The 27452-nt window shown below is 51.8% G+C and overlaps 1 protein-coding gene across 2 annotated transcripts in view; it reads right to left on the reverse strand.

Annotated features, from left to right (window-relative positions):
• Window positions 1-26849, reverse strand: part of PAQR5 (progestin and adipoQ receptor family member 5) — a 90115-nt gene extending 63266 nt beyond the window's left edge. For both annotated transcript variants that reach the window (XM_018053585.1, XM_018053587.1), the window contains exon 1: window positions 26722-26849. The gene's annotated coding sequence lies outside the window, so the exon portion shown is untranslated. The remainder of the gene's footprint in view (window positions 1-26721) is intronic.

Consider the following 27452-nt stretch of genomic DNA (forward strand, 5'->3'; position numbering starts at 1 on the left):
CACGAGGGGAGGAATGAGCAGAGCAATGTGCATGAGCTCTTTACATCAAGCCAGGCCTGCGGCAGGCACCTCAGTAAATGGCAATTACTATACCTAGTTTAGTTCTATATCGTTCTCTGATTCTTTCAGGTGCGGTTGTTTCGGCAGCCGCCGTTAGATTCCTTGAAGACAGGCCCTGGATTTGTTTTTATATAAGAGACTCAATAAAAGAACATTGACTGTTCTGCTCAGAGGTGGCCCACTCATTCACGAGTCTACCGATCACCCGCAAAGTGAGGCTACCAGGGGCTGGCACTCCACCGAGAGCTGGGCACGTGGTGTCACCACAAGCTGTGCCTCGGGGGAGCCACAAGCAGAGCAAAGTGTTGCTGTTCCGTCACTCAGTCGTGTCCGACCCTTTGTGGCCCCATGGAGTGCAGCGCGCCAGGCTTCCCTGTCTCTCCCTGAGTCTGCTCACACTCATGTCCACTGAGTCGGTGATGCCATCCAACCATCTCATCCTCTTTGCCCTCTACTCCTCCTGCCCTCAATCTTTCCCAGCATCAGGGGAAAACCATAGCTTTGACTATACAGAACAAGGGAGTCACACAAACAGGGGGCCCAGTGGGTTAGATACTGTGTGGATGACAGAAACACTTCTATGGTGGCATCTGCGGGAAGGGGGTGCCCTCGGGTTTGAGGGGAAAGTTTAAGTCAGCTTTACAGAGAAGGTGACACGTATTCGTTGCATAAGAGGTCAGAGAGGATCTGTCTGTCTGGAGAGGGCATGGCTGGGAGTGTCTGTCTGGAGAGGGCATGGCTGGGAGAAGGAACAGTGCATGCAAAGGCCGAGAGGCACGTTACAGGAAGGCACCGCTCTGGGCTCCTTCAGCAGACTGTGAGGTGAGTGTCCTCTTCTGCCTAAACAGGGGCAGAGCTGGGTGTGCCAGGAGGAGGGAGCCCAGGAATATCACAGGGACTGGGGATCAGAAGGAAGATCAGCCCACTAGGGAGGTGTTCCTAACTTTTTTCCCCACACTTGCTTGCTCAAGAGGCAGCTGCTTGGGCAAGAGGGGAAGGGAAGATGTAGGGAGCAGGAGGCATCCTCAGGGGGTGGCTCTGACCCTGGGCTCTGGAGACCTCCACTCACTCCTGCTAAGGAGTCAAGCATTGCACCACCCAGAGCTGGGTCTGTTCTCATCGCTCCATTCTCTAAAACTGGACTGGGACTCCCCCATGGTCCAGCGGTTAAGAAATCACCTTGCAACGCAGGGGACACAAGTTCGATCCCTGGTGGGGAACTAAGATCCCATATGCTGCAGGGCAATGAAGCCTGAGCACCATAACTAGAGAGCTTCCACAGCAAAATGAAAGACCCTGCATGACGCAACGAAGATCCCACGTGCCACAGCAAAGACCCAATGCCACTAAATGAAGAAATATTTTAAAATGAATAAATATAACCAGACTTACTGGGACACCCTTTCTCCCCGACTCCTCGAAGCCACTGAAACTTGAGATTTGCCTTGTCTCTGCCCCTTGCCACCTGCCCTCTCCCTGTTGCTAACTACCCCCGAAGCATCTTCCGTGGAAGCCCAAGACCTGGTCTACAAGCAAGCACTAACACAGGCTACAGTGGGAACCCAAAGCATTCAAGCCCCTGCCCCAGGTGCTGGGGGCCTCTTAGACCTCTGAGCCTTCTCGGAGGGCCTCAAGGAGCTGACAGTCTGGTGGAGAGGTGAGAGGGACAGGAGACGGATCATGGCCAGAGATAGGGCGCTCCAATAAGCCCAGAGACGTGATAAAACAGGCACAGAGGGGTGCAGGGGGAGAAGAGCGTGGGAAGCAGACTTAAGGAGCCTGATGCTGCCATGACCAATGTATGACAGTGTGTCCTTACTAAGGCCGGCAGAGCACACAGCACAGTGACCCCTGACATCAATGATGCTAATCGCGTGTCAGTGTGGTTCATCAGCTATAACAGATGGGCCACACTGATGCAAGACGTTAGTCACAGGGGAAACTGTGAGGGGAGGGAAGGGCAATGGGACACCCTATTTTCTGCACATTTTTTCCTAAAAACCTAAAACTGGGGGGCTTCCCTGGGGACTTCCTCTGAGCTTCCACTGCAGGGGGCACTGGTTCCACCCCTGGTCTGCGAACTAAAATCCCACATGCCATGTGATGCAGCCAAAAAAAGGATCAAGGGACTTCCCATAAAAACCTGGACTCCAGTTTCTCTTGACAAATCTGAATATCTACAGACCTAGGCCAGATTCGCCCACAGCAGCAGCTGCTTGCCCCTCTCCATGGGGAAAATGAGCCCCCTTGTTCCAGTCAGGCCTGGTCAGGAGCTCTGCATTTGGGGACCTGGTGATAAAGGTTAGGTTTCTGATCACAGGGGTCTCAGAGCATCATCTCCCAAGGGCTGGGAAACGGTGACACCCATGGAGAGAGAGAGGAAGACCTGGGCTGTTTTTGGTCAAGTTGGATTTACACAGATTGTAATTTAAAAGGGTGACCACATTTTGGAGGAGAAGTCAAGGCTAGAGATCAATTTAGGAGGCAGAGAGAGGTGACTTTCAAACTATCTGAAGTTTCTCAAGGGAGAGGAGCACAGACCGAGAAGCCCAAGGAATGAGAAAAGGGGCCCTAGGACTAATGGGGCAAAACTGACCAAGTAGGGATGTTCAGGGAGGTGGGCCAGGTGCGGTGATGTAAGTGATTCTCCGGGACCTCAGTTCCCCTGGCAAGGCCAGGGTAGGAAAGGCGGTGCCTGGGGCTTAAGGAGGATGGAGGTTAGCAGCAGGTGTGGTGGGGCAATGGTGGGGAACTGTCGCGAGCAAGGCAGAGAACCAGAGAGCAGCTCCTGGTGGGCAGGGTGCTCATTCAATCTGCTTGGGTTAAAGCCGTCCCTGGGGCTGGGAGCAGAAATGGAGAGTGAACAGGAAGATGCCTTGTCACTTGTTCGTTCCCTCGGCATACACTTACTGAATACCCACTCTGTGTCCAAGGCTATGGTAGGATATGGGGATGGAGAGAGAGATACGACGAGCTCACGTTTAGGAGATCGGCACTGACGACGGACACATCTGATGGCCAAACTGCAGTTAGAAGCAGATGCTCCCAGAGGAACACAGAGGAGAGACACACCGGGGAGTCAGGAAAGACTTCTTGAAAAAACAAAGCTTGAGCTAAACCTTGAGGCAGCCCATTAGCCATGGAGGAGCAGGTGCTCTAAGCTGAGGGCACAGCGGGAGCCAAGGCATGGCGGGAGGGAGAGCTCCCCATAGGTCAGTGTGGAGGTGGCATAGGATGTGCGGTGGCAGGTGGCCAGGGTGGAGCCTGGAGACAGCCCAGATGAAGACTCGGTGTGGGTCCCATCTGATGCAGTGGGAGTGAACGCACTAGAGAGCTGGGAGTCAGGACTGGAAGTCTCAGGGATGGTGATAGGAGAGAGGGTGGCTGGTGACCCTAGGTCGGGTAAGGAGAATCATGAAGAGTGGATGCAGACCAGTTTCAAACCCTGACTTCATCATCTCCCCGTCTGCTCTTGGGGAGATTACTTAATCTCTTCAATCTGAACTCTCTTATCAGCTAAATGAGGGCTTCCCTTGTGGCTCAACAGCAAAGAATGTGCCTGCCAACGTAAGAGATACAGGTTTGATCCCTGGGTTGAAAGGATCCCCTGGAGAAGGAAATGGCAACCTACTCCTGGGTATTCTTGCCTGGGAAACCCCATGGACAGAGGAGCCTGGTGACCACAGGGTCTCCAAGAGTATGACACGATGGAGAAACTGAGCACACACATCAGCTCAATGAGGATAAGAAAGTATCGTCGATGACTTGTGAGAGTGAAAAGCTATGGCACCTACTAGAGAATACAACTGCATCCTAAACCATCTCAATTTTGCATTAATGTTCTTGCACGCTTCTTCCATCTTGGTTTATAACTTTGCTTGAAAACAGATGGTTTCCCCTTAGCTCTGACCCACCTCCCTGGCTGGAGCTGAGGCTAACGGGCATGCCACAAGTGAGGCGGGGTTGCCATGGTGACCTCCCTGCTTGGCTTTAGGACTCTGAGTGAAAGGAACCTTTCCTTTGTTCCAGCTATTCTAGATATTTACCACTAGGCAATTATTGCACATCTTAAAAAAAAAAAAAAAAAAAGAAACAGGCTGAATGATACTCTTTAGCATCTTTGTAGAGAAAAATTGGAAACAATCCAAATTTCTGGCAATAGAGAACTGTCTGCATAAGTTACCGTACATCCATGTAAAACTGCACCGTGGGCTATAAAAATGTTACAGATCTACAGTTATGGACAGGAAACGGTGTCATGACATGCTATTAAATGAAAAAAGCAGGTTATGGAACAGCATAAATCTTGCAACGGCATCTATATAAAACTGTGTTCCGTTTAACTGCTTGTATTTATGGACAGAAAAGTGTTTGAAAGGCTGTTTCTCAAAGTGTTCACAGTGGTTCTCTCTAGACGGTAGGGTTTACCTCTTGAGATCTGCTTTATTCTCTTCTTTCTACTTTTCCATAAAGCTAGAGTTTGCGTATTACACTAGAGCATGTGTGTTACTATTTATGTATTCATTCATTCATTCATTTTTTTTTAAACCAAAGCAACAGTGCTATTATAAGGAAATAAATGAAGAATCCTCCAACTGTTGGCCAGTCTTGGAGCAATTAGCTATGTGGGCCAACCCACGGGTTGTACACATTGGCATTTCCTTACACACCCACCTGAGAAGCTCTTATATCAGACTCTAGCATCAGCCTGCCTGCTGGCCCAGGGCAACACTGGCCTTGCGTCCCCCATTCACAGCACTAGGGTTCAGTTTCCAAAACCACACATTTTGGAGACGCTGCTGCCTTTCCCCAGGTTGAAGGCCTAAGGGGGCGCCCTCTGTTCTGGGTGCGGTGACCAGGGTGGGGGACAGGGGTGTCCCGCACTGGGAGCACAGTAAGATCCTGGGCAGTAGACACAGAGTGACTCTGCTCTGTGTGCCGGGCGCTGGAGGTACATAGCGTTCCAGGCTGATACAGGCCTGTTCCAGTGGGACTCCAGTCTAGCGGAGGCAGGAACCCAGGGAGGGCCGGGAAATCCAAATAACTCCTCAGAGTTCCTGCAAGGCTCCCTGACTCACAGTGCACACTTTATGTTCCTACAACAAAACTCTGGGGTCCCTTCCGGAAGGTCTCAGAGAACCCCACTCCTTATAAGACACATCCTCAAGCCAGCAGCAGCCTCACTTCTCAGCAGCCTTGCCACACCCCCGATGCCCCACCACCCATCACTGTCCTTGAACGCACTGGACGTTCACACTCCAGTGTTTTTGCACTTGCTGCTTACTCAGGGAGAGACACTCCTTCCTCCACTTTCTCTTTTTGACAAAATCCAGCAATGGCTCCAGGCTACCCCCAGTACCACCTGCAAGGGTTGTATCGCTCCCTTTATAAACCTCACACTTAAATGCTTGTGCTCTGGCTCCCCTGAGTCGAGGCCGGTGGAGCCTGGCTTGTTCACTGCTATGTCTGAGGTGTCCCACCCAGCACTGGGCACACTGCCACTGTGGAATGAACACATGTTTACCGAACAACTGAACAATTCTGCCATCTACCACACTCTGAAACCTACAAGTAGGGTCTGGTCCATTTGCCTAGAAACTTTCACCCAGTGGTTGCATGCTCTCTTCATGAATCCTGCACTTCCAAGCCCAAATGGTCTATTTTACTTGGTCTAAAATTTTTATTAAAAAATTTTTAAGATCTGAAATCTCAAACCAACTGTAAAAAAAAAATGCACGTGGCAATTGGGAAAATCTGAATGCAGATAAAAGAAATTCATGATAACAAGAGATGATCAATTATTAAGATGTAATAATAGTATGATGGTTACATTTTTTTACAGGGCCCTTTTAACTTAGAGATATACACTGAAATAATCACAGAGATGAGATGATGTCTGAATTGGCTTCAAGAGAAGCTGGCAGGAGCAGGGTAGAGGTGGGGGGCACAGAGAGAAAAGATTGGCCATGATTGACCATTGTTGAGGCCAAGCATGATAGTTCACTATACCGATCTCTCAAAATCTATGTTTTTAAAAGGACACAACTACAACATTAAAAAAAAATCCTGCTGAAACGTGAAACACGTCTTGAGTCCTTCTCAGACGTTGCATGGCAGCAGACAAAGCAAAATGCTGTTGCAAGAATAATTATTACTCTGTTCACAGACTTTCCTAACATGTGGAATACCAACATGACAGTTTTGAAACTGATACAGGAAGTGTTGCGTCAGAATTGCCATCTAAACAAGATAAAACTAAAGAACTGAAGGACAAACCGGAAACGCTTTAGAAACAAAAACTATGGCTCCTCATAAATAAAAGACCGCAGTCCCACAAAAAAAAAAAAAAAGCCCAAAGGCCTTGTCAGCGGAAAATATTTGAAGATATCACACAAAGACATCTTCCTACCATTCCTCAACTGGGGGAGAGTCAGGAAAAGCTTTTTCTAGAAAATTTTATAGCAAAAGATACTTGTGACCTAATGAGTCTACCAACTTTGATGTTAAGATTCTGCTCTAAAAGGAATAAAATAATAACTCATCTTCCATTTTCTCATGACTAGATTTTGTGTTTTTAGCGTATGCAGATTTCAATGTTTTGAATACGTCATTTTCGTTACCTGACAGGGTCTGTTTTCCTGTTTACATTTACTTGAGGTTCCAAAATATTACACAGTTCTTGTCTTTAAAATCATTACATATTTGCTTTTACTGATTTAAATTTTTAAATACCTTCTTATAAAATACAAAGATGTACTCTAGTATTCGGTGATATACACAAGACGACGGTCTCAGCTGCTTTACTCAAGTGAAACTGTTTCCACACGGTTGAGCTGAACAGGTGGGTCTCGGGCATCTAGGCCAGTGGTCCTCAGCTCTGGACACAGCTTAAAACTACCTGAGTGTGTGTGCACACTCAGTCGTGTCTGACTCTGTGACCCCATGACCTGCGGGCTCCTCTGTCCATGGGATTCTCCAGGCAAGAATACTGGAGTGGGTTGCCATCTCCTTCTCCAGGGGATCTTCCCGACTCAGGGAACAAACCCATGTCTCCTGCCTTGGCAGGCAGATTCTTTACCACTGAGCGACCCGAGAAGCCCTAAAACTACTCAGGGAGGTTTATGGTGCACTGATGCCTGGACCCACTGCTCACTTAAGCAAGGCCCCCCGAAGGTCAGGGAAAGGAGGAGGAGCCCAGCTGACCCTTCCCAGGGTGAGAAGGCTCAGATTCTGGGCCACGGTGAGAGCTGAGCTGGTCCACCTCTGCACCCTGCAGAATCGGGACCAGGGTGCCTAGTCTACACAGCTTGCTGGCTTCCAGGGTGAGTGCAGCAGGCAGGTCCGTCCCCCAAGTGGGGAGAAGACTGCCGACTTGATGGCAGGTAAACCAGGCCCTGACTGCTGGGGTTCCCCTCACCCCAACAGGAAGTGTCAGGCTTCTGGGGCAGCACGGTCCTATCTGCACTCTCCTCCCAGGCTGCTAATCTGATCAGAAACTTGAAGTCTGAGATAAGGCTGTCAGCCTGTGGGATGGAGCCCAGATCACAGGAGGAAGGAAAGCAGGGAGACTCAGGGAGGACACGGGGTGAGGAGGGGGCAGCCCTGGAAGCCTGTAAGAGGCCATGCAGCCCCCGAGGGCAGAACCAAGGCACCCTCCCCCTACCCACGGAGAGGTAGCTTCCGGGAGGCAGGTGTCAGCTCAAGCCACAGAGGCACTGCCCTCCAGCAAGGGGGGCCACTCCCTGCACACTGAACCCCCACGGGAGAATGTCCAGGTGGGACCTGGGGGGCTCACTCTGGAGAGGGGGTGAAGTTAGTGGCAGGAGCCTAGAAAAGCACTCTAGTGGTAAGTCCCAAACTCACCCGTGCACTCAAATAACCCAGGGGCTGTGAGCACATGAGCCTACTGGGCCAGTCCATCGCACGCTTTTTCAATCAGATGCCCCAGTAGGGGAACCTGGGAGGCATTCCCAGTATCAAGCCCCAGTGGGGAAGCAACTGCCTTGAGCTTCTGAGCTCGGTCGCCTTCGCATGGCCCAGAATCCGCAGCACAGTGCAGGACTTTAGGGTGGAATCCACGTCGCTCGGTGAGCAGGTGGTCCAGGAAAGCATGGCCACCCTCACAGAGAAGAATCCCTTCTTTCTGCCCAGTAGTGAAACTGTGAGGGAGCCACGGAGGGTGGGAGGCAGACTTCTCCGGGTGGCTGCCTGCCTCCTGGACACACCCAGCTGGGTGATTCCTAGGTGACTCCCCTCCACAACTGAGACATCATCCAACCACCAAATCAGAACTCTGTACTTTGTACACACTGGTCCCTCTGCTCCGAGATGCCTCTGCCCTCCCTCCACGTCTGCCTGGAAAATTCCACTGCACCTCCAGTGTCCGCCCGAGCCCCACTCCATCAGGCTCCAGTGCCCCTGACCTGCCCTCTGTTCCCGGGTCCTCTGGGCCTCCCTGCTGCGCTCCAAGCTGCATAGGTGCTCCGGGAGTACGTCTGGCCCCGCCTCACTCCATGACGGGTGTCCAGAACCAAGCACTGCATCTGACATGTTGGGGAGCACTCAGAAAAGACCTGTGCTGTGGCCAAGGAGTCCTGAGAAGGAGCCCAGAGCAAGGATGTGGGAGCAGTTAGGGAAGGCTCCCAGGGGGAGGCAGCACTGGCGGCGGACCGCAAGTGAGGGGAGCACTTGCTTTGGCAGAGAGGAGGGAAGGGAGAGGAGCTTGTGAGCAAAGGCCCAGAGAGGGGAAACAGGCCGGCCACAGCAGGGAGGTTTGCTGCTGCTGAACTCAGAGACAAGAGATGGGAGGACAGCTGGGGGCGGGGGCAGGGCACAGGGAGCCCCGGGTGTGCCCCTCTTCCTGGTCATGGAGCTCAGCATTCCCTCCTGCCTCCCTCCTCAGATGACTTGCATTCTGAGCAGCTTTCCTTGGCAATCATTAACTCTGAGCTTCACCCACTGGGACTTGGGGGAGGGGGGAATTATTTAATGATCAAGCTGGCAACTGAGCCATTTCATGTAATTATTACCCAGGGAACACAGCCCACAGGCAAGGGGGAAATGGTCATGGGCAGCCAGGGAGGTGTCACTGGCAGGAGGAAGTCACATGGACCAGGCAAGGGACTGGCATGTGCCCAGACCTTCAACGGAGACTAGAGGACACTGGGGATCAGAGAAGGACATGGGGCCCGGCTGGGAGGGGAAGAACAAAGGGCCCACATGACCTTACAAGTGGCCCCACAGACAATGAGAAGCTCAGATGGCAGGAACCTCTGTAATATACAATTATTCCCATCAGTGATGAAAGAGTCTGGGCCCTGGAGTCAGGGGGACTGGCTTTGAGTCCTGAGGTCTCTCTAGGCCCCACTCTCCTCCTCTGTAAATGGGGATGACAATGTTGATTTGAAATTCTACTTAATGAGCATTTGGTCTATTCCAAGACTTTTATGGGCATTTTATACTCCAATGAATTTTCACAATCAGCCTCCAGGTATGTGTGTGTTAGTCACTTAGTTGTATCCAACTCTTAAAGACTCCATGGACTGTCAACCACCAGGCTCCTCTATCTGTGGAATTTTCCAGGGATCAGAAAGTCCCCCGGGGAGTTTCTGCCCCAGGGGATCTTCCTGATCCAACGATCGAACTTGGCTCTCCTACATTGCATAGGCTCTTTATAATCCTCAGAGTGATTATGTCATTGGCCTGTTTCAAGCATTAACAAGAGCCTGTGTTAAGGCCAAGGTGCACAGTAAGTGTCCATAAAGTCGCCTGCCTGTATGACATTATTATGACGGACGATGTTCCTGGCTGGGCTGTCTCAGGCTACAAGGGAAACCACAAAACAGATCCTCCTTCCTCCTCACAAGGACACTATTTTCCCTGCTAACCCAATGTCAGAAGCAACACATTTCACAATATTTGACTGCAGCAGTAGATTAAGAGCCCCAGTAGAAAAATGTGACACAAGGTCATTATTCTAGTATTATTAAGCACAGGTTTTCTTTTCTTTTTTTTTTTAAGGACTGAGGAAAAACGAATTATTCAAAATACCAGGAAGAATGAGAATAATAATAGATGCCTTCAAATCAGCCCCCAAGAAGGTACAGCCAGAGCTGGGAAGGTGTAAATAGTTAAGTCTTGCCCTGCCTGACCTCTGCTGCCAGAGGCCCCCGAGGCTGCAGGCTGGCCTTGCACCCTGTCTGGAGGCTGGCCTAGAACCCAGCAGGACCTGCCAGAGGCCAGTAGTGCTGGATCAGCAGGGCTGGCGACAGTGGGTGTGGGTTCTGGCTACAGCCATCCCAGGCCATCCCTGCCTGCCCGCAAAGTCCCGACAGCCTCTGCTTATTGTGGACAGTGATGCACTCTGCCCAGAGGTGGAAAGCTGGGAAAGCGAAAGTCACTCAGTCATTCAGGCATGTCTAACTCTTTGTGACCCTATGGACTGTAGCCCACCAGGTTCCTCTGTCCATGGAATTCTCTAAGCAAGAATACTGGAGTGAGTAGCCATTCCCTTCTCCAGGAGATCTTCCCGATCCAGGGATTGATCCCAGGTCTCCTGCACTTCGGGCAGACTGAATGAAAAGTGAGAAAGGAAAAATCACGTCCAGGGGTAACATGCCTCTTCCCATCACGTGTCCCCACAGTGTCCCACAGAGTACTGGGAAGCAGGAAGGACTATCGAGGTGGAAACATGCCTGAAGATAGGTCCCTTATTTCTTGGCCTAGGAACGTCACACAGGGCTGGTATCTGTGTAAGAAGGTGGTCACCTCTGCAGTATGAGTCAGGGCCTACCCTCCACACTGTGAGGCTAGGAATTTCACCATTAGAGATTCACTTCTTTCTTTAAAGAAGGCCCTAAGGAACATGCTGATACTTTGGGGAGAGGAGAGGTGTCATGGGAGTAGCGGAAATCATCGGAGGAATTTTTTTCCCTCTTACTTTTCATGCTGAGTTCCAGGTCTTCCTTTCAGCACATAGAGAATTCATTTCCACAGTAACTTATGTTGGCTGGGGGATACATCTGAGCAGGAGGGTTGGAGCACAGGGCAGAGAACCCAGCTCCCTTAAGGCCCATCGTAAACAAAGGCCCATCTTTGTGGGAAGAGAGCACTGGGCAAGGAGTCAGGGGACCTGGTCACAGCTGACTGAGTGGACCTGGGAGGCCCGGGTGACCCCATGAGCTGCGTAACCATCTGCACCTCAGTCTCCACATCCTAGAGTGAGAACGCTGAGGAGGTGAGGCTTGCCAGCACCAGCAGGCGCTCAGAGACCAGCGCGAACACACGCTGGGCACCACCAGGTGTGCAAAACACTTCGGCCCTCCCAAAGCAGGGATCGTCTACTTTGATCAACCCCCCAGAGACCCTGCCCAGCCTCTGTCCTCCCCACACCAGCAGGACACAGGAACTGAGCCCGGGAGCCTGAACAAAGCCAACCGCAATGGAACAAGGCCCGCTTTATCAGGACAGGTGTTTTCTCTTTGAAAGTCAAATCTGAGGCCTTTGCACAAGGAAGGGTATTCACAGCACACCCAGGCTGGCAGGGTGGAGGCCCAGGCAGGGCAGAGACTGTGTCCCCCAACCCCTCCCTCCCTTGGCCCACTGCCCCTGAGAGCTTGACCACTGGACTTCACTTCTTCAGACTCCCCTTCTGTTCTTTTCAGGCCCTGAAGGAAATCTGGAGGGTGATAAGCAGACTTGATCATTAACAGGAGATCATAAAGTATCCAAGGGGCTTCCCAAGAGGCATTAGTGGTAAAGAACCCACCTGCCAATGTAGGAGATATGAGTCACAGGTTTAATCCCAGGGTTGGGAAGATCCCCTGAAGGAGGGCATGGCAACCCACTCCAGTATTCTTGCCTGGAGAATTCCATGGACAGAGGAGCCTGGCTGGCTACAGTCCATGGGGTTACATAGAGTTGGCTATGACTGAAGTGACTTAACAAGTGCACGCACGCACATGCACACACACACGCATGCACAAGCGCACACACACACAAAACCCAAAGAACAAAACTGATGCTTCCAGAAGAGAACAAGGTATAAAGCCAGGACCCAGAGATGTCAGGAGGCCTGCTCAAGGTCACCCAGGAAGCTGGTCTTAGGGTAAGCCCAGAAGCCCTCAGTCTTGCTAGGGGACAACCTAGAAGCAAGATTCCAGCAACTGGGCCTCTGCTGGACTCAAAGAACTGTCTCTGGGAGAACAGTGAAGATTAAAGCAAACCAGTCCAAGAGGGAGAGGGACAAAGACAACAGCCACTTCCCCTTCCTCCCAAGTCCTCCCCCAGCCTCATGTTTAAGTCAAACGTTTCATCCACCTTCACACAATCTCCTTTAAAAAAAAATTATTTACAATGGTTTCAAACCATTGAAAAAAATGGTTTCAAACCATTGAAAACCTCTCGGGTTCCAGAGACGATGCATACCAAAACTGTCAAAGAACTCAACTGCTGATGCCCCAGATTTCACAAACAGGTGCCCTCCCTTCCTGGTGCCCTTCCCAGAGCCACTGCTCCCCAGCAACGCCCGTCATAAGAAAGGACCCCAGCGAGAAGCATTATTGGGCCCTGATCTGGGGAAACAAACACTTGTTTCCTGCCCCGAGGGCCACTGAAGGATACTCGAGGGACAACTGCCCAATTGGAAGCCTCATCATCCCTCACAGAAGTGCATCCAGCTAGCAGCCCCCCAAGGCTCCCCTGCCTGTCAAGGAGGCTGAAGCTGTTGACAGACCCCACAGGGGCTCCCTGTCTCCTGCCCCATCCCTTGCCAACAGCTCACCTGTCACCCCCAAAGCAGCCATCACCATCTTCCTGCACCCTGGGGTTCCTGATGCACAAGCTCCCCTGGGACAGTTGGTCTTGCGGGGCTCCCGCCCCTTCTTTCCCCCTTGAGGAGACCCATGGTCTGCTCGAGCTCTTCCTGCTTCTAGAAGTCGTCTCTGCCAACCACAGCCCAGCTGGCTTCCCTTCATCCTCTGCACTGGCGTCTGGGGCGATCGAGCCTACTGGAGAAGGGGCACGTGGTGTCTTTGCTGGGGAAGCAGAACAGACGTAACAGACTTGTAAGACCTACGACACCCAGCCCAGGTCAGAGCTCAGGGCTGCAAGGTAAACACGAGCTGAACGTGAGGTTATTTCCCCACAAATTCCACTCTCAAAAGGTCAATAACTCTTGAGGCAACAATAAGAGAAAAATCGCCAGGTAGCTTGAGTGATGGCCGAGTGTGAGCGTGTGTTTGTGAACTTCCAGTGGATTTACTGACTTAAAGCACAGGTCTGGGAGGTGGGCCAGCGTGACTGGAATAGGCAAATCCTCCCCCTGGTGCACGCACACACACACACACACGCTGTGTGGTCTGAGACATTGCGGACTGCAGCCCCCAGCTCCAACAGAGCAGTGCCATTCCGCATCCTTCTACCGTTAGCGCTCTCTTCCCCATGTTGTGAAGCCTTTCTGGTCTTCAAGAATCCTCTCAAATCCAATGCCACTGGAAGAACCGGATGGGCTCCGGATCCCAGTGGAGGGAGGCTCTGGCACGGATGAGGGGGCTTTCACGGGGGAGGCAGAAAGCACCGAGAGGGCGGGGGGACGAGAGGCAGGAGGGAACACCTCTGCAGTGGAACAGGCAGAAAGGTGGGAGGAGGGTGGCGGTGCCAGGAGGTGGTGGCAGCGAGTCTCAGGAGCGAAGGCAGATAGTTGAGTTCATCCAGAGACAGGTGTCTGTTAGCCTGACACTAAAAGGCCAGAGCTGGACTCATGCCATTTCCAGGTCTTTCCTCATCCGCAGCTCCAGAGCCCTACCCCGAACTCACAAAGGGAATTAACGTAAGGTCAGATTGCTCCTGGGAATTTAAGAACTATCTTCCAAGAAGTACCCACAGGACCCAGGCTGCATCTTCGGCCCCAGGTCTTCCTCCTTCCCCACACGCAGTCAGATTCTCCTTCTCTGTATACTGCCCTCAAGCCTCCCAGTTCTGATCACCCCCCACCCACCTGCACCCACACGGGTTCCCTGTGCCCCCTATCTGTGTTCGTGCCCTTCCAGGAAGGCTCCCCTCGTCTTGAGACACCTCCTTTAGGAAGACCACACTGAGAGCCTGTCTATTTAAGCACTCACACGGACAGCTCTGCAGGCGCCCGGGACCTGCAGTCTAATCATCCTCACACTCTGTCCTTCCAAGGCTCCCTCTTGTCTTAACTGTGCCCACAGGATTTCAGTTTATGGTGTCTGCATGGCACATAGGGAGGCTAATGACAGTGAAAGAATGCTTTACTTACATTTCCCAAGAGAATGGGGGCACAGCACAGCACACAGGCCCTCAGGGGAGCGCCAGGCTTTGGTCAAGAGGCAGAGGCAGAAGCGAGGGGAGGCCTGCCGCCAGAGCCTCTCCTGGGGTTTCCATGGGAAAGGCAGGCAGGGCAGCTCAGGATTGGCTGGTTTGAATAGCTCCAGCAGAATGGGGGCACTGGGGCTGTCTCTGCTTGCCTGGGACCTGGCACTGGGTTGGTTTAGGGCAGGGGAAATATACGGTGCATGCGGCAGTAAGATAAGTAGGGGGTTCAGAGTATGGAGTCTGATCACAGGGGAAACGCAACCGTGCTGGCCGTCAGCTCGGCCCACTGATTAGCGTGTGCCAAACAGAAAGACACTAAGGGAGCGCAGAACGCCCATCCCCTCACTTCCCTCAGCTAGCTCAGGTCCCAGCATTTGCTCGTCTGTGCTTTGCTAGTGCAGCAGTTCTCCCGTTCTGTACCTGCCTGACGCCTTGCTAACACAGTCCCATGCGTCGGTGGACTCAAACATCTGCCTTCTCTCTCAAGACTTGCTGCCACCGAGTTCCTGGCCCCGGCACCCTCATCCCACCTGCCCTTCTGCCTGCTACACAGCAGAGATGTTTCCGGTCCTGGTCCTAATGTAGAACCTACTCCAACACTTCCTCAGGGACCCCTGAGCCAGGGACCACCCCCCAACCCCAGTGAACATCACAATTCTGAAAACATAGCAGCAAAAAAAAAACCCCAAAACTTCCCTGATCAAGGGTATGTGTGTGTAGGGGGAGTGGGCGGGGGGGGGGGGGGCGGAATGCTTGTATTTTATATTCCAGACAAAAGACTAGTTTCTCCAATACACAAGGATCACCTCTTACTCAGTGAGAAGAGGACCAATAACCTCACAGAAAATGGGTAAAACATGCAAATAGACAGCTCATAGAAACGGAAATGCACATAGCTCTCGTCTATGAAAACATATTCAGCCTTATTCAGAGCAAGAAAGATGCAAATTAAAACGACGTCGAGAAACTATCTTCGTCTTCCAGATTGGCAAATATCAGTAAGCTGGTAACACTGTGTTGGAAGGGATAGAGAAATGAGCATCCTCGTGTTCTACCAATAAGAGAGAACATTCTTATAAATTTGATGGAGAGCCATCTGCTGATAGCTTTCAAAACACAAACCACACAAAGCTTCTGACTCATCCACGCCACTTCTGAGACTTTCCCCACATGCACTCACTAACACTGCAAAATGACCAAAGCAGAAGGAGATTCAGAGGGACCTTGTTTGTGATGTTCCCAAACAGGAGATTTGTTAACTAAACTACACGCCATCCATATCATGGAACGTTACATAGCTCTAAAGGAGGATGAAGAAGCTCTCCATAAACTCATCTGGAAGCTTTTCAAAAGAGCTAAGTGGAGGATTTCCATAGTGGTAGTGGCTAAGAATCTGCCTGCTGACGCAGGGCACTCGGGTTCAATCCCTTGTCCAGGAAGATCCCACAGGCCAGGGGATAACTAAGCCTGCGAGCTATAACTACTGAGCCCAAGCTCCTCGAGTCTGTGCTGTACAATGAGAAGCCACCGCAAAGAGAGGCCCACGCACCACAACGACGAGGAACCTCCACTCACTGCAACTAGAGAAGGCCCGGGCGCTGCACCCAAGACCCAGTGCAGCCAAAAATAAGAAATAAATAAGAAATAAAGTTTAAAAAACAGACAGCAAGCTAAGTGTAGAAAGACCAAAAAAGGGACAGAAGAATGCTTACAGTGTTGCTACCTTCTTTGAGGAAAGATCATACATGCATTTACTGATCTGCACGTGAAATGTCTCTGGAAGAATATGTAAGAAACTGGTGGAGTTGCCTCTGAGGAGTGGAGGGCGCTGGGAGGCCAAAGGAGATGGGTGTGGAGACTTCTTCACTGTGAAATCTTTACAATTTTTGAATTCTGAACCATGTATATTTTTCTTCAAAAAAAGGGTGGGTATGGGAGCAAAACAAGCAAGATTCAATAAATAAACAAAACAAAACCCTCCCTATTGCACTTTCCTTCTGGTTTTTATGCTCTCTCCTCACCTTCTGCTGACACGTTTGGAAAGGCTGTCTGCCAGCTGTCCCCTCCTGGCCCATCCTCCATGACCCCAGAATGACCAAGGCACTGGTCTCTAAATCCAGTGGCTGTGCCCCAGTCCTCACCTTACTTGAAGGCTCCAGCGACTCACTGCAGGCCAGGTCCCATCTTCTTCATCATCCTTGGGCTCCCCCAGCACCCCACTCCCCAGGTCCCTGCTCTGTCTCTGGGCTGCCTCCTCAGGCCCAGTTTCTGAATGCCAGCACCCCTGGAGCTCACTTCTAGGTCCTCCTCTCTGCTCTGCTCTTTGTGGGCCAAGCTCCCCCTGGGGCACCTGGTCTACCCAAGGCTAAGCTTGTCATCTACATGCTTGTCACTCCCAAACATGCATCTCCAGCTGGACCTCTCTTCTGAGCTCAGGGCCCCATTTGGATGACTCTCTGGGGTTTCCCACACAACAGGCGCCAATTGTAACTCACCAGCTTCCAGCAAGTTTCATCCTCCACACCTGGATGGGTTCCTTGCCTGTGTTCCCTCCTGCATATCCCTTGAACCTGGCCCCTCTTCACCTCCTGTACTCCCGTCCATCTAATGGAAGCCATCCCACCTCAGGGCCTCTGCAGTCCAGTTACCTCTGCCTTGAATAGTCTCCTCCACTCCTCATCCCTGCTTTATCTTCATTCTTATCTATCTCCTAGAACTCAGATTAATACCACTTCTTCAAGAGACCTTTCCTAGTCCCTAGGACAATGACTCTCAAATGAGGGTGATTTTTTCCAGGGGACATTTGGCAACGTCTAGAGATGTTTTTGATGATCACAAATGGGGTTGGGGTATGTGGGGAGAGGCCAGGGATGCTGCTAAACATCTTACAACACTCCGGACGGTCCCCACAATAAAGAGTTATCTGATCCAGAATGTTGGGAGTGGAGATGTGAGAGCTCCTGCCCTAGGTTAAATCACGTCCCCATGACATACTTTCATAGCGTGCTCCATTTCTTTTGAAGAGTGCCTATCACCATCGTGTCAATATTTAACTGTGCAAAGGTATTGGCCGAGTTTCATCTTCTAAGCCTTATGAGAGGAATAAATAAAGTCACTGGCTTGGGTTTATCGCTATGTCTCCAACTCCCATGCCCAGCCTCAAGCTCAGAGCCTTGAGTTTAGTAGAGAAAACCTATGGAGAGATATGAAATCCTCAGGGCAGGGATGGGCAGTACTGAGCAGAGCACTCTCGCCATGTCTTGGCCCCCAACTTCGTGGGATCCTCTGTGCCACCTGATGGCGGTCCTTTCCCTGCCCTGGACCAGCTGCTGCCACTTTGCTGCAGCACCTAGCTCTGCATAGCTTTGCACACCCCTCAAATCCCGTCTCCACCCATGTGGTTCCACAGGCCCCTTCAAGCCAATGGATATGCCCTCATCATCCTGTCAAACTGGGCGCTTCTCCTGTTAAGTTCATCTAGCAGCCTCACCACTACTCACCCAGCACAGACCCGGGTGCCCTGTGTAGCCCACCCACTCTCCAGACCTGCTCCTTCCACCCAACTCAATCACCAGGCTCCAGTGCTTGCCTTGAGCCTCCTTCCCTGCCAGGCCCTCTGTGACAACACTTTCAGCTCTGCCCATCTCAGATGACAACAGACCTGTATCACTTCCTGATTAAAACCCCCTTCAGTGCTTCTCGCGGCCCACAGCGTGGAGCCCAAGTTGCTTGCCTGGTCCCAGACCCATCACCCTCCGCGGTCCATATCCAGCCCCAAGCACAAAGACCGCTGCGCCACTTGTCTCCTGCCGCAGTCCAGGCCCTCCCCCCTCCCCTCCCTCTTCCCCTTCCTGTCCCCCTCCCTTCCTCTTCCTCTACTTAGATGCCTGAAAAGCTCATGTTCATCCTTAAGATTAGTTCTAACTCTTCTTCAATGGTATGGTGGTTCCTCAAAAAATGAAATGTACCACTTCCATTGAATTGAGCAGTTCCACTTCGGGGGACAGACCTGAAAGAACTAAAAGCAGGGACCCAAAATGTTTATCGCAGCTCTACTGTCAGCCTAAAGGTGGAAGCGACCCATGTCCTTTGATAAACAAAATATGGTATATTGAACACTGGAATCTCATTCTACCTTCAAAAGGAAAGAAAATCTGATGTATACCACACCAAAATAAAACTTAAAACACAATACTAAGTGAAAGAAGCCAGACACAAAAACCCTTATGTTGTAAGATTCTGCTAAAAAAAAAATAAAAAGACTCTCCTTACATGAGGTACCCAGAAAGCAGCATGGTGGTTACCAGAGGCAGAGGGGGAGGAGGGAAAGGCTGGTGAGTGCTTACTGGGTACAGAGTTTTGATTTTGTGAAGTGAAAAGAGTTCTGGAGTTGGATGATGATGAGGATTGTACAATAATGTGAACGTATTTAATGGCATTGAACTGCACACTTCGAAATGGTTAAAATGGTAAATTAAGCTGTATGTTGTGTACATTTTACCACACACAAAAAAGGCAAAAACCAAAACTCACACCCAAGCTCTTCTTGTTGAAATCCCCTGTACGCCACCATTAACTCCCCAAACCCAGGCACAGCCCCACCCAGCATCCCCGATTCCCTACCTCACACCCTGGGTGGAGCTGACCAGACCCCTCTCTGTGCACTGCAATTACAGACTGGCCTCTGCCCTCCCAGACTGAAGGCTTCTGCTGGAGAGGGCTGTGTCTGACTCCCTGCTCCTTCTGCAGTATCTAGAGCAGTCTCTCATGCTTCAGTGAGAATTAGAAGAATGAAGAACCCAAACCGATCATTCTGGGTTCATATTACCCCAAATTTCACAGCCTGTTGCCCTCAGAACAGTGATTTACTGCTAAGGCTCATTGACAAACTCCTCCCATTCCTAGAGAAGATAAATCTTCACCCTTCCATGAAGCAAAAAGGTCAGAAGGGGCTTCCATGGACGGTTAATAAACAACTAACTCAGGAGGAATAAACAAAATAAAACCAGGGCTGGGTTGGGGTAAGAGTGCATGGCCCTTGGGTCTGACACCCGGTGCTCTGCCTTTCCCTCCTCTGCACGGCGGGTGGCCGCTGATTCACTTCCTGTGACCCCTTCCAGGGCAGCAGGAAAGGGGACGTGAAGGAGCCAACTCCTCAGAGCATGCAGAGATGATTAGTCACTGGCTGGAAGGCTGCTGACCTTAGTACCTGGACCAACCATAGGGCTTCTTCTCCCACCCCTGTCTCCTTATGGAACCCAAGGTCTGGGAGGCAAAGAGACCTTGGCCTTGGATCCCAGCAAGAGGACCAGTGGGCCCAGCGCCTTTCCTGTTCTCAGAGCTCACATGGCCCCCATAAGCCTTGGAGATCCCACACACAGGTTCCTCACATACACACAGTCCTCACTTCCAAAACAGGGCTGAAAGAGAACGGTGTCTTCCTGGTCCTGGGGGTAATCATTGGGAGGGTCTTCAGAGATCATCTAACACCATGGTTCTCAATTAGAGGTGATTCTGCTGCCAGGGGTCAAGTGGCAACGTCTGGAGACATTGGTGTTTGTCAAGAAAGAAGCGAGAGGTGGTTACCGGCATCTAGAAGGTAGAGGCTGCTCTCAAAGCACGGGACAGCCTGGCAGCACAGAAGTATCCGGTCCATAGTGTCAACAGTCCCCGATCCCAGCCAAGCTGTCTCTTCTACAGATGAGGAAACGGGGGCCCAGGGAGGGACAGGGCCAAAACCATACTGTGAGTCAGATCGTGTCAGATTTGGAATCTCCAGGGCTCCCCACCAGCCACTCCAGCCTTCAGCTCCCAAGACTCCTGTGAATGACTCAAAGACTGGTGGTAAGCTGGCCAAGTAGAGGGACTCAGGACCCTGAGATCTAAACAATTCATGATGGCTGGGCTCAGTGCCTCTGGCAGGCTCCGTGCCTCTGGCAGGCTCCAGTGCATCACACCAGGGCCAGCCTGACCACAGGGCTCCCATATAACCAAAGAGGAAGAATGCCTTAAGGGGCTACAGTGTGCCCAGGCAAAATGCCCATGTGAGGCTTAGGTAAAATTTACTGCATAAGTCCTCACAGAGCTCTCTGGGGTGGTCCTGGCCTGGGGTCAAGGCAGGAAGAGGGAACAACTCTGTAAGATTAATCCTGGGCAGAATGACAGGGCACAGTGGAAACCACGCCTGGGATCGCTGCTTTGGAGGAATGCTTTTTCCCTTGCTGCCGAAAATGACTGTATCTCTCACACCTGTGAGTGCCTCGATGCCGTTTCAGAATGACACGTAGAGTCCCCCTTGTCCTTTTACCCCAGAAGCCAATAGTGTGCCTCCCACCACAGCCCAGACACCAGGGTGCAGGTCCACCCAACAGAACTGATGACGAAACCCCGTTATTCATCAAGGACTGACTCACATCATGTCACAACAGGGCAAACTTTCCCACCCACGGTTGCTGCAAGTCACCAGACTTAGAGTGATGGTGGTGATAAAGAGGAGGCAAGGAACAGGAATGTCGGAGCTATGTCTCAAGTCAGGGTCTCCCTTCTTCACAGGAAGAGAGCCCGTGAGGAGTGGCTGAGGGCACTACAGAGGCCTCGGAAAGAGGACTCACCATTACGGACTCATTTCTTCACAAAGTGTTATCATCGTTCCCTCTACCTGCCCGGCTCCATTCCTCCCCAGTTTCCCCAACGTGCTAGTAAACTCCTACACATCCTTCAAGGCCCAACTTCTGAAGTCCCTCTCCCAACATCAATTCCAACTCCTAACTTGGCAAATCACAATGCTAATGGGAGAAGACCTGGAGGTCAACAGCAGGGGAAACGCTGAAGTCCCCTATCGATCTAACATGGGGGCTTGCATAGGATCTGCTCCCCATGTCTCCACGTGTGTGCACACCACCCTGGCCTCCAGGCTCTCTGTCCTGTCTGTGTGGCCTACGTGGCTGACTGCAGTAGCATGGTATGGAGGCTGAGGCTTCAGCGTCTGGAGCCAGACTAATCCTGCTACCCCTCTCCCTGCAACTGTCATCTTAGCCAAAGTTATATCTCCTTGCTGAAGCTTGGTCTTCTCATCTATAAAATGGAGATGATACAGTTTCAACCTCATGGTTGTTGTAAGGATTACCTAGGACAAGCACTTAGAACACTTAGAACTAGTTGGGTGTCTGGCACCCAACCAGCATTCAGCGAATGCTTATTACTAAAAATGCAGCCCTGCTTGTCCAAGCAGTTAGGAAAAGCAGGGTCTACATTTCCAGTGAGTGTGCAGAGGAGAGCCACCTCTAGGGACCTCATCTCCTGTTCCTGCAATAATCTCTCTGGGAGGGTTTCTTACCATCCATGTCTTTTCCTCCAATAAACACCACATGGCCTTGAGTCTTCCCTTAGAACACAGACAAAGTCCTTTGCAGAAACAACAGTGGCTGGAAGAATGAGGCGGGGCACGGGACGTTTAAATTGCTCAGTGCTGGTGAATGTGTGGATGTATCTCCCATACTTTCTATCCCATAGAAAGTTCCAGCTTTCACCCTACCCACCCCCACCCACACACACCCAAGCTTCTCCAACCTGCTTGTCCCAACACAGCATCCCGGAAATTCAAGCTCTTGGAGCCTCCGGCAAACCACTCACTGGATTCCTAAGGGAGGCCTTGGAGCCAGGCACCCTGAGCAGAACGATGCCCTCACTCTTCTGGGCCCACATGTCTGGTTGCACCTTCTCAGACTGGTCTGCGAGCCGTCCCCAGCAGACCTGAAGCTTCATCTCTTTCCCCAGGGCCATCAGGGACTTGACTTTGGTCCTCTTGGGTTCTCTAGGGCCCTGGGGAATTTGAAAAGGTTGCCTGGAGAGGGCACTGCTTTCACCGCTAACAGAGGCATAGCCCACCTCTGGAGAGCAGCAGTTTCTTTTGGGGATGGGGGTCTGATGGGGAGCGCTCCCCATCTGGCTCTCTCAAATCACTCTATATGGACGGCGATATATTTGGCTAGGAGCTCCCCTCTGAGTAACTGGAGGCAGTTGGCCTGAAGGTTCTTGCTGAGGCAGCTCCTAAGCACCCCCAGCAACCTGGTGCCTGGGACAGAGACCCAACTTAGAATTGACTCGAATCCAACCAAGAAAAGCTCCACCTCTGCCTTCAAGAGGTCACTCCTTGTCTGTCAACAGAGGAATGGATAAAGAAGATGTGGGGCATTTACACGATGGAATGTTACTCAGCCACAAAAAGGAACACAACTGTGCCGTTTGCAGAGATGTGGATGAGCCTAGAGACAGCATACAGAGTGAAGTCAGGAAAACAAACCACACATTAATGCATATCTAGAGAATTTAGGAAAACGGCATTAGACAATCTTATTTTGCAAAGCAGAAATAGAGGCGCAGATATAGAGAACAAATGTATGGGAGGAAGGGGGAGGCTGGGATGAATTGGGAGACTGAGATCGACATATATACACTGCTGCTGCTGCTGCTGGTGCTAAGTCGCTTCAGTCGTGTCCGACTCTGTGCGACCCCATAGACAGCAGCCCACCAGGCTCCTCCATCCATGGGATTTTCCAGGCAAGAGTACTGGAGTGGGGTGCCATTTCCTTCTCCGGACATACACACACTACTATGTATAAAATGGGCTTCCCAGGTGGTGCTAGTGGTAAAGAACCTACCTGCCAATGAAGGAGACATGGGGATTCGATCCCTGGGTGGGGAAGACCTCCTGGACGAGAGCATGGCTTGCCTGGAGAATCCCATGGACAGAGAAGCCTCTCAGGCTACAGTCCATGGGGTCACAAAAAGTCAAACACGACTGAAGTGACTTAGCACACACACAGGTATAAAATAGGTAAGTATCGAGAACTTACTGTGTAGTACAGGAAATTCTGCTCTGTGGTGACTGAAATGGGAAGGAAATCCAAAAAAGAGGGGATATATATATAAAACTATAGCTGATTCACTTTGCTGTATGGCAGAAGTTAACACAACATTGTAAAGCAACTATACTCCAATAAAAAATTAAAAAGAAAAAGAGGTCACTCATCTCTGGGCCTCAGTCTCCCCAGCTGTACAATGAGGAAGGGCGGCCTGGATGTGTTCATTTATTCAACATATATGAAATAAGCACCCACGCACACAGGGCACTGCTCTCGCTCCTGGAAAGAGAGTAGTGAATAAAACAGCCTAAAAGCCCTGTCCTCACGGAACTGATAATCTAACAGGGAAGACAGCTGATGAACAAGATTTTTAGGTGAAATATACAGGATATCAAATCAGTCAATTCTAAAGGAAATCAACCCTGAACATTCATTGGAAGGACTGGTGCTGAAGTTCCAATACTTTGGCTACCTGATTCAAAGAGCTGACTCATTGGAAAAGACCCTGATGCTGGGAAAGATTGAGGGCAAGAGGAGAAGGGGGTGACAGAGGATGAGATGGTTGGATGGCAGCACTGACTCAATGGACATGAGTTTAGCAAACTCCGGGAGATAGTGAAGGACAGGGAAGCTTGGGGTGCTGCAGTTCATGGGGTCACAAAGAGTCGGACACGACTTAGCGAATGACAATGAACAACATACAGGATATTAGACGGTAATAAGTGCTGTGGAAAGGAAAGCACAGAAGAGGTGTAAGACTGTGAAATCTAAGGCTTATTCCAGCTGAGAAATTCTGGGTCTGAGGCTCTTACTACAGTGGGTTCTCATTAAGAGCCCGGAATGGCAGTAGGAAGCCGGCAGGGCCTATGAGTGTAGGAACCACTGGTGTGTGTGTGTGAAGGGTGGGGGTGGGGGTGGAGGCCAAATGCGGGGCCTTGAATCCCAGCTATGCTCTCAGTGGCCTTCTCCAAGGAGCAGAACTGGCCAGCTCTGGGTATTCTGGTCTGTTCTCAGGCCAAAGCAGACACCACGTCTGCTAAGGAATCCAAGGTTATAGGGTTCCTGGCAGAGCTTCACATATCTTCAGGGCACTGCCATAGAAAGTCTGCTATACCCTGCCTTTCCACTCAATGCTAGCCTTGCATCTCAGACCCCTCCTGTCCCTCCTAGACTCTCCCCTGTGTTGCAGAGTATCCCTTCTTACATGGCTGGAGAGGGGTGATTTTTCACCAATTTTTAGTCATTTCTCTTTCCTTTAGAGATTATTTTTGATAAGTATTTCATGTGGACCTACTATGTGCTCATTATGAGGAGTGCTCTTAGAGAGACATCAAGATGAGTGATGACTTCCCGGAAGGAATTTACAGTCCACCTGCGGAGGTCAGGCTAACAGACAAACATGTGAGGAAATACCTCTGCTTTGCAGCTCACAGAGCCATTTGAACTACATCCTCTCTTGCATAAAACCATGCAGAGTCTATTGTTCCCATTTTACAGATGAAGAAATTGAGTCCTCTTCCCTAAATACATGGTTGCCCCATGGAATGGTAAGGAGAGGAAGAAGGGAATGAAGACTAGCATTTCCAAATAAGATTTCCTGGAGAAATGGGTAAGATTTGGTATAGATGGGCCGAAGGCCCTCTGCCTCCGACCTAGAGCAAGGCCATGTTGGACATGTATCCCACCACCTGCTACTTTTCTTAGCCTAAACAGAAGTGGACGGAGGGTAAAGTGAAAGCAAAGCTGTCTGGAAAGACAGATGGGATTATGGACATGCTCACTGGTTTAAAAAAAAACAACAAGTTGGGTAAAGATTTCAAGGGCCTTCAGGAATGGCATTGGACACCTTTCTGGTCTGACTTATCAGAATGCCCTTTCTGTTCCACAAGGGCAAAGATCCATCAGCTGGAAAAGAGTCTTTGCTATTTCAGGTTAATTCATTCCATCCTTGTGGGGCACCTTCAGGTATTATGGCTGTGTGTGTATGCTAAGTCACTTTAGTCGTGTCTGACTCTTTGTGACCCCATGGACTGTAGCCTGCCAGACTCCTCTGTTCATGGGATTCTCCAGGCAAGAATACTACAGTGGGTTGCCATGCCCTCCTGCAGGGGATCTTCCCAAACCAGGGATCCAACCCACTTTCTTACGTCTCCTGCACTGGCAGGTGGGTTCTTTACCACTAGAGCCACCCCGGCTATAGCTGTGAGCAAAACAGGTCTCTGCCTCCTGCAGACCTTGTAGCTTAGCAAGGAGCTTGCCCTCTCTTGGAAGAGCTTCCTGACTGGATTTTATTTCTTCTTGGAGGTGTGCTTCTCTGGGCCTACCCCTTTCAGGGGAAGAACCTCAAGGGAGGGAGGGAAGAAATGAACCCTTGCTGATCAGGGGCCCAGCAAAATGGAGAACTAACAATCTGACTGTGGTTTGTGGTCCAAGTCCACCACTTTTCTCCAGCAAATTACTTAACCTCTTGGAGCCTCCGTTTTTGCTCGTCTGACGATGGAAAAAGACCTACTTCCTCACTGGTTAATGGGGCGGGGGTGGTGGTGGTGCGTGAATTCAGGGAAGCGCCCATGTGAGCGCTGTTAGCTCCTCTCTGATCCTCTGACCGTCTGCACCTGTTCTCTCTGCCTTGGCAGAGTTAGGACCATCTTTCACCCTCTTCCTCACACACAGCTGAGCGCTCCTCGAAGCCTAAGCAAGAGGAAGCCCATTCTGTTCCAATCGTCGAGGGTTATAGAGCTCGCTCTAATCCCTGCCTCTGCCCACCCTCTATCCCTCTGCCTACCCTCTCTCCTTAGTGACCATCTTGAGGAGCGGGGGAAGGGAGAGGGGAGCGGGGGGAGGGGGTCGGTGGAGGATGCCCAGCAGGGCTGTGGCCTGAGGGAGGCAAGATAGAAGCCCGGAACTCCTCGTGGCTGGGCACCCAGTTATTCAGGGCCCTGACGGTGACCCCCACCCCACCCTAACCGGGCAGAGGGCTGCCCCCTCACCCGCACCGGGTCTGGCTCAGCCGAGTCTCCTATCATACATCTTGGCCGGGGGAGGCGGGAAGCACAAACGTAAACATCCCTTAAGAAATCGCCAACTCTGCCGTTCCCATCTAAGGATATATATTTTTCTTAAGGAATCGAGGGACAAGGGGGAGGGACTCAAACGCTCAGAAGAGCGAGAGACGGGAAAAGCTAGAAAGCAAACTTCACTCGGATCTTAGCAGGGACCCTGTGACAGGGTAGCGGCCGCCCCACCTTCGCATCGGATCCTGGGCGGAGGAGTGGAGGCAAAAGAGGCTGCATTTCACGGCCGCCTGGTGCAGGGCCGTCCAGGAGTAAACTTTCCAAGAGCCGCCCGGGGAGCCGCCGCCGGGCTCCAGGGAGCTCGAGGGGGCGGCGGCCGAAGCGGGGTGCGCGCGGACGGGGAGGCGGAAGGACGCGCGTCGTGGGGCAGTCCTGCCCTCGGTTACCTGGGCTCCGAGGGTCCCGGGCATCCGGCAGAAAGGGCGCAGGGACGCAGCACTCGCAGGAGGAGACCTGGAGTCCTCGCGGCCGCGCGTGCCGCTGGACCGCCGGCTCGCTGCACCTGGCTGGGCTGTCGGCGCGCCTCCCCGCGGGCCCCGCCCACCCCGCCCGCGCGGGGCGGGGCCGGGCGGGCGGGCGGGGGCGGAGCCGAGGCGGGGCACCGCTGGCATCTCCGGGCCTGCACCTAGGAGCGAGCCACCCACGCCGGACTCCGTGACCTGCCAGGGGTCGCCCCGCCACTCGCCAGCCTGAGGTGCGAGCCAAGCCCGGCACCCAAGCGGAGTCGGAGGTGTCCATGGGCCCCATCTCCTCTGCAGCTTCCACGCCCACCTCCACTTCTAGGAACAGAGGCCTGAGAGCCCCGAGGCCTCCTGGAGGGCAGAGTCACTGAGCCTGCCCTTCAGAAGAATGCATGGGGTGGAGCACAGGGAAAAAACAACTGGGCATCCGCAGCCCCACCCCACCAATGTCCTCTCCCCCGTGGGAGGGTTTCTTGGCGTTCGCAGCCCCTGTGGTCAGTTCCACCCAGCTGTCTTAGGAGTGCCCGAGCCAGAGGGGGGTTGCCACCCTCACCCTTTCCCCAGGCCCCCATTTCTCAGGTCTGGGAGGTGTTCGACCTGGACCTCTGCCACTCAGTGGACACGGTGAGAGGAGTCAAAGGGACACATGCTGCTGC

This window comes from Capra hircus, chromosome 10 (genome assembly GCF_001704415.2).
Source record: "Capra hircus breed San Clemente chromosome 10, ASM170441v1, whole genome shotgun sequence".
Taxonomy (NCBI): domain Eukaryota; kingdom Metazoa; phylum Chordata; class Mammalia; order Artiodactyla; family Bovidae; genus Capra; species Capra hircus.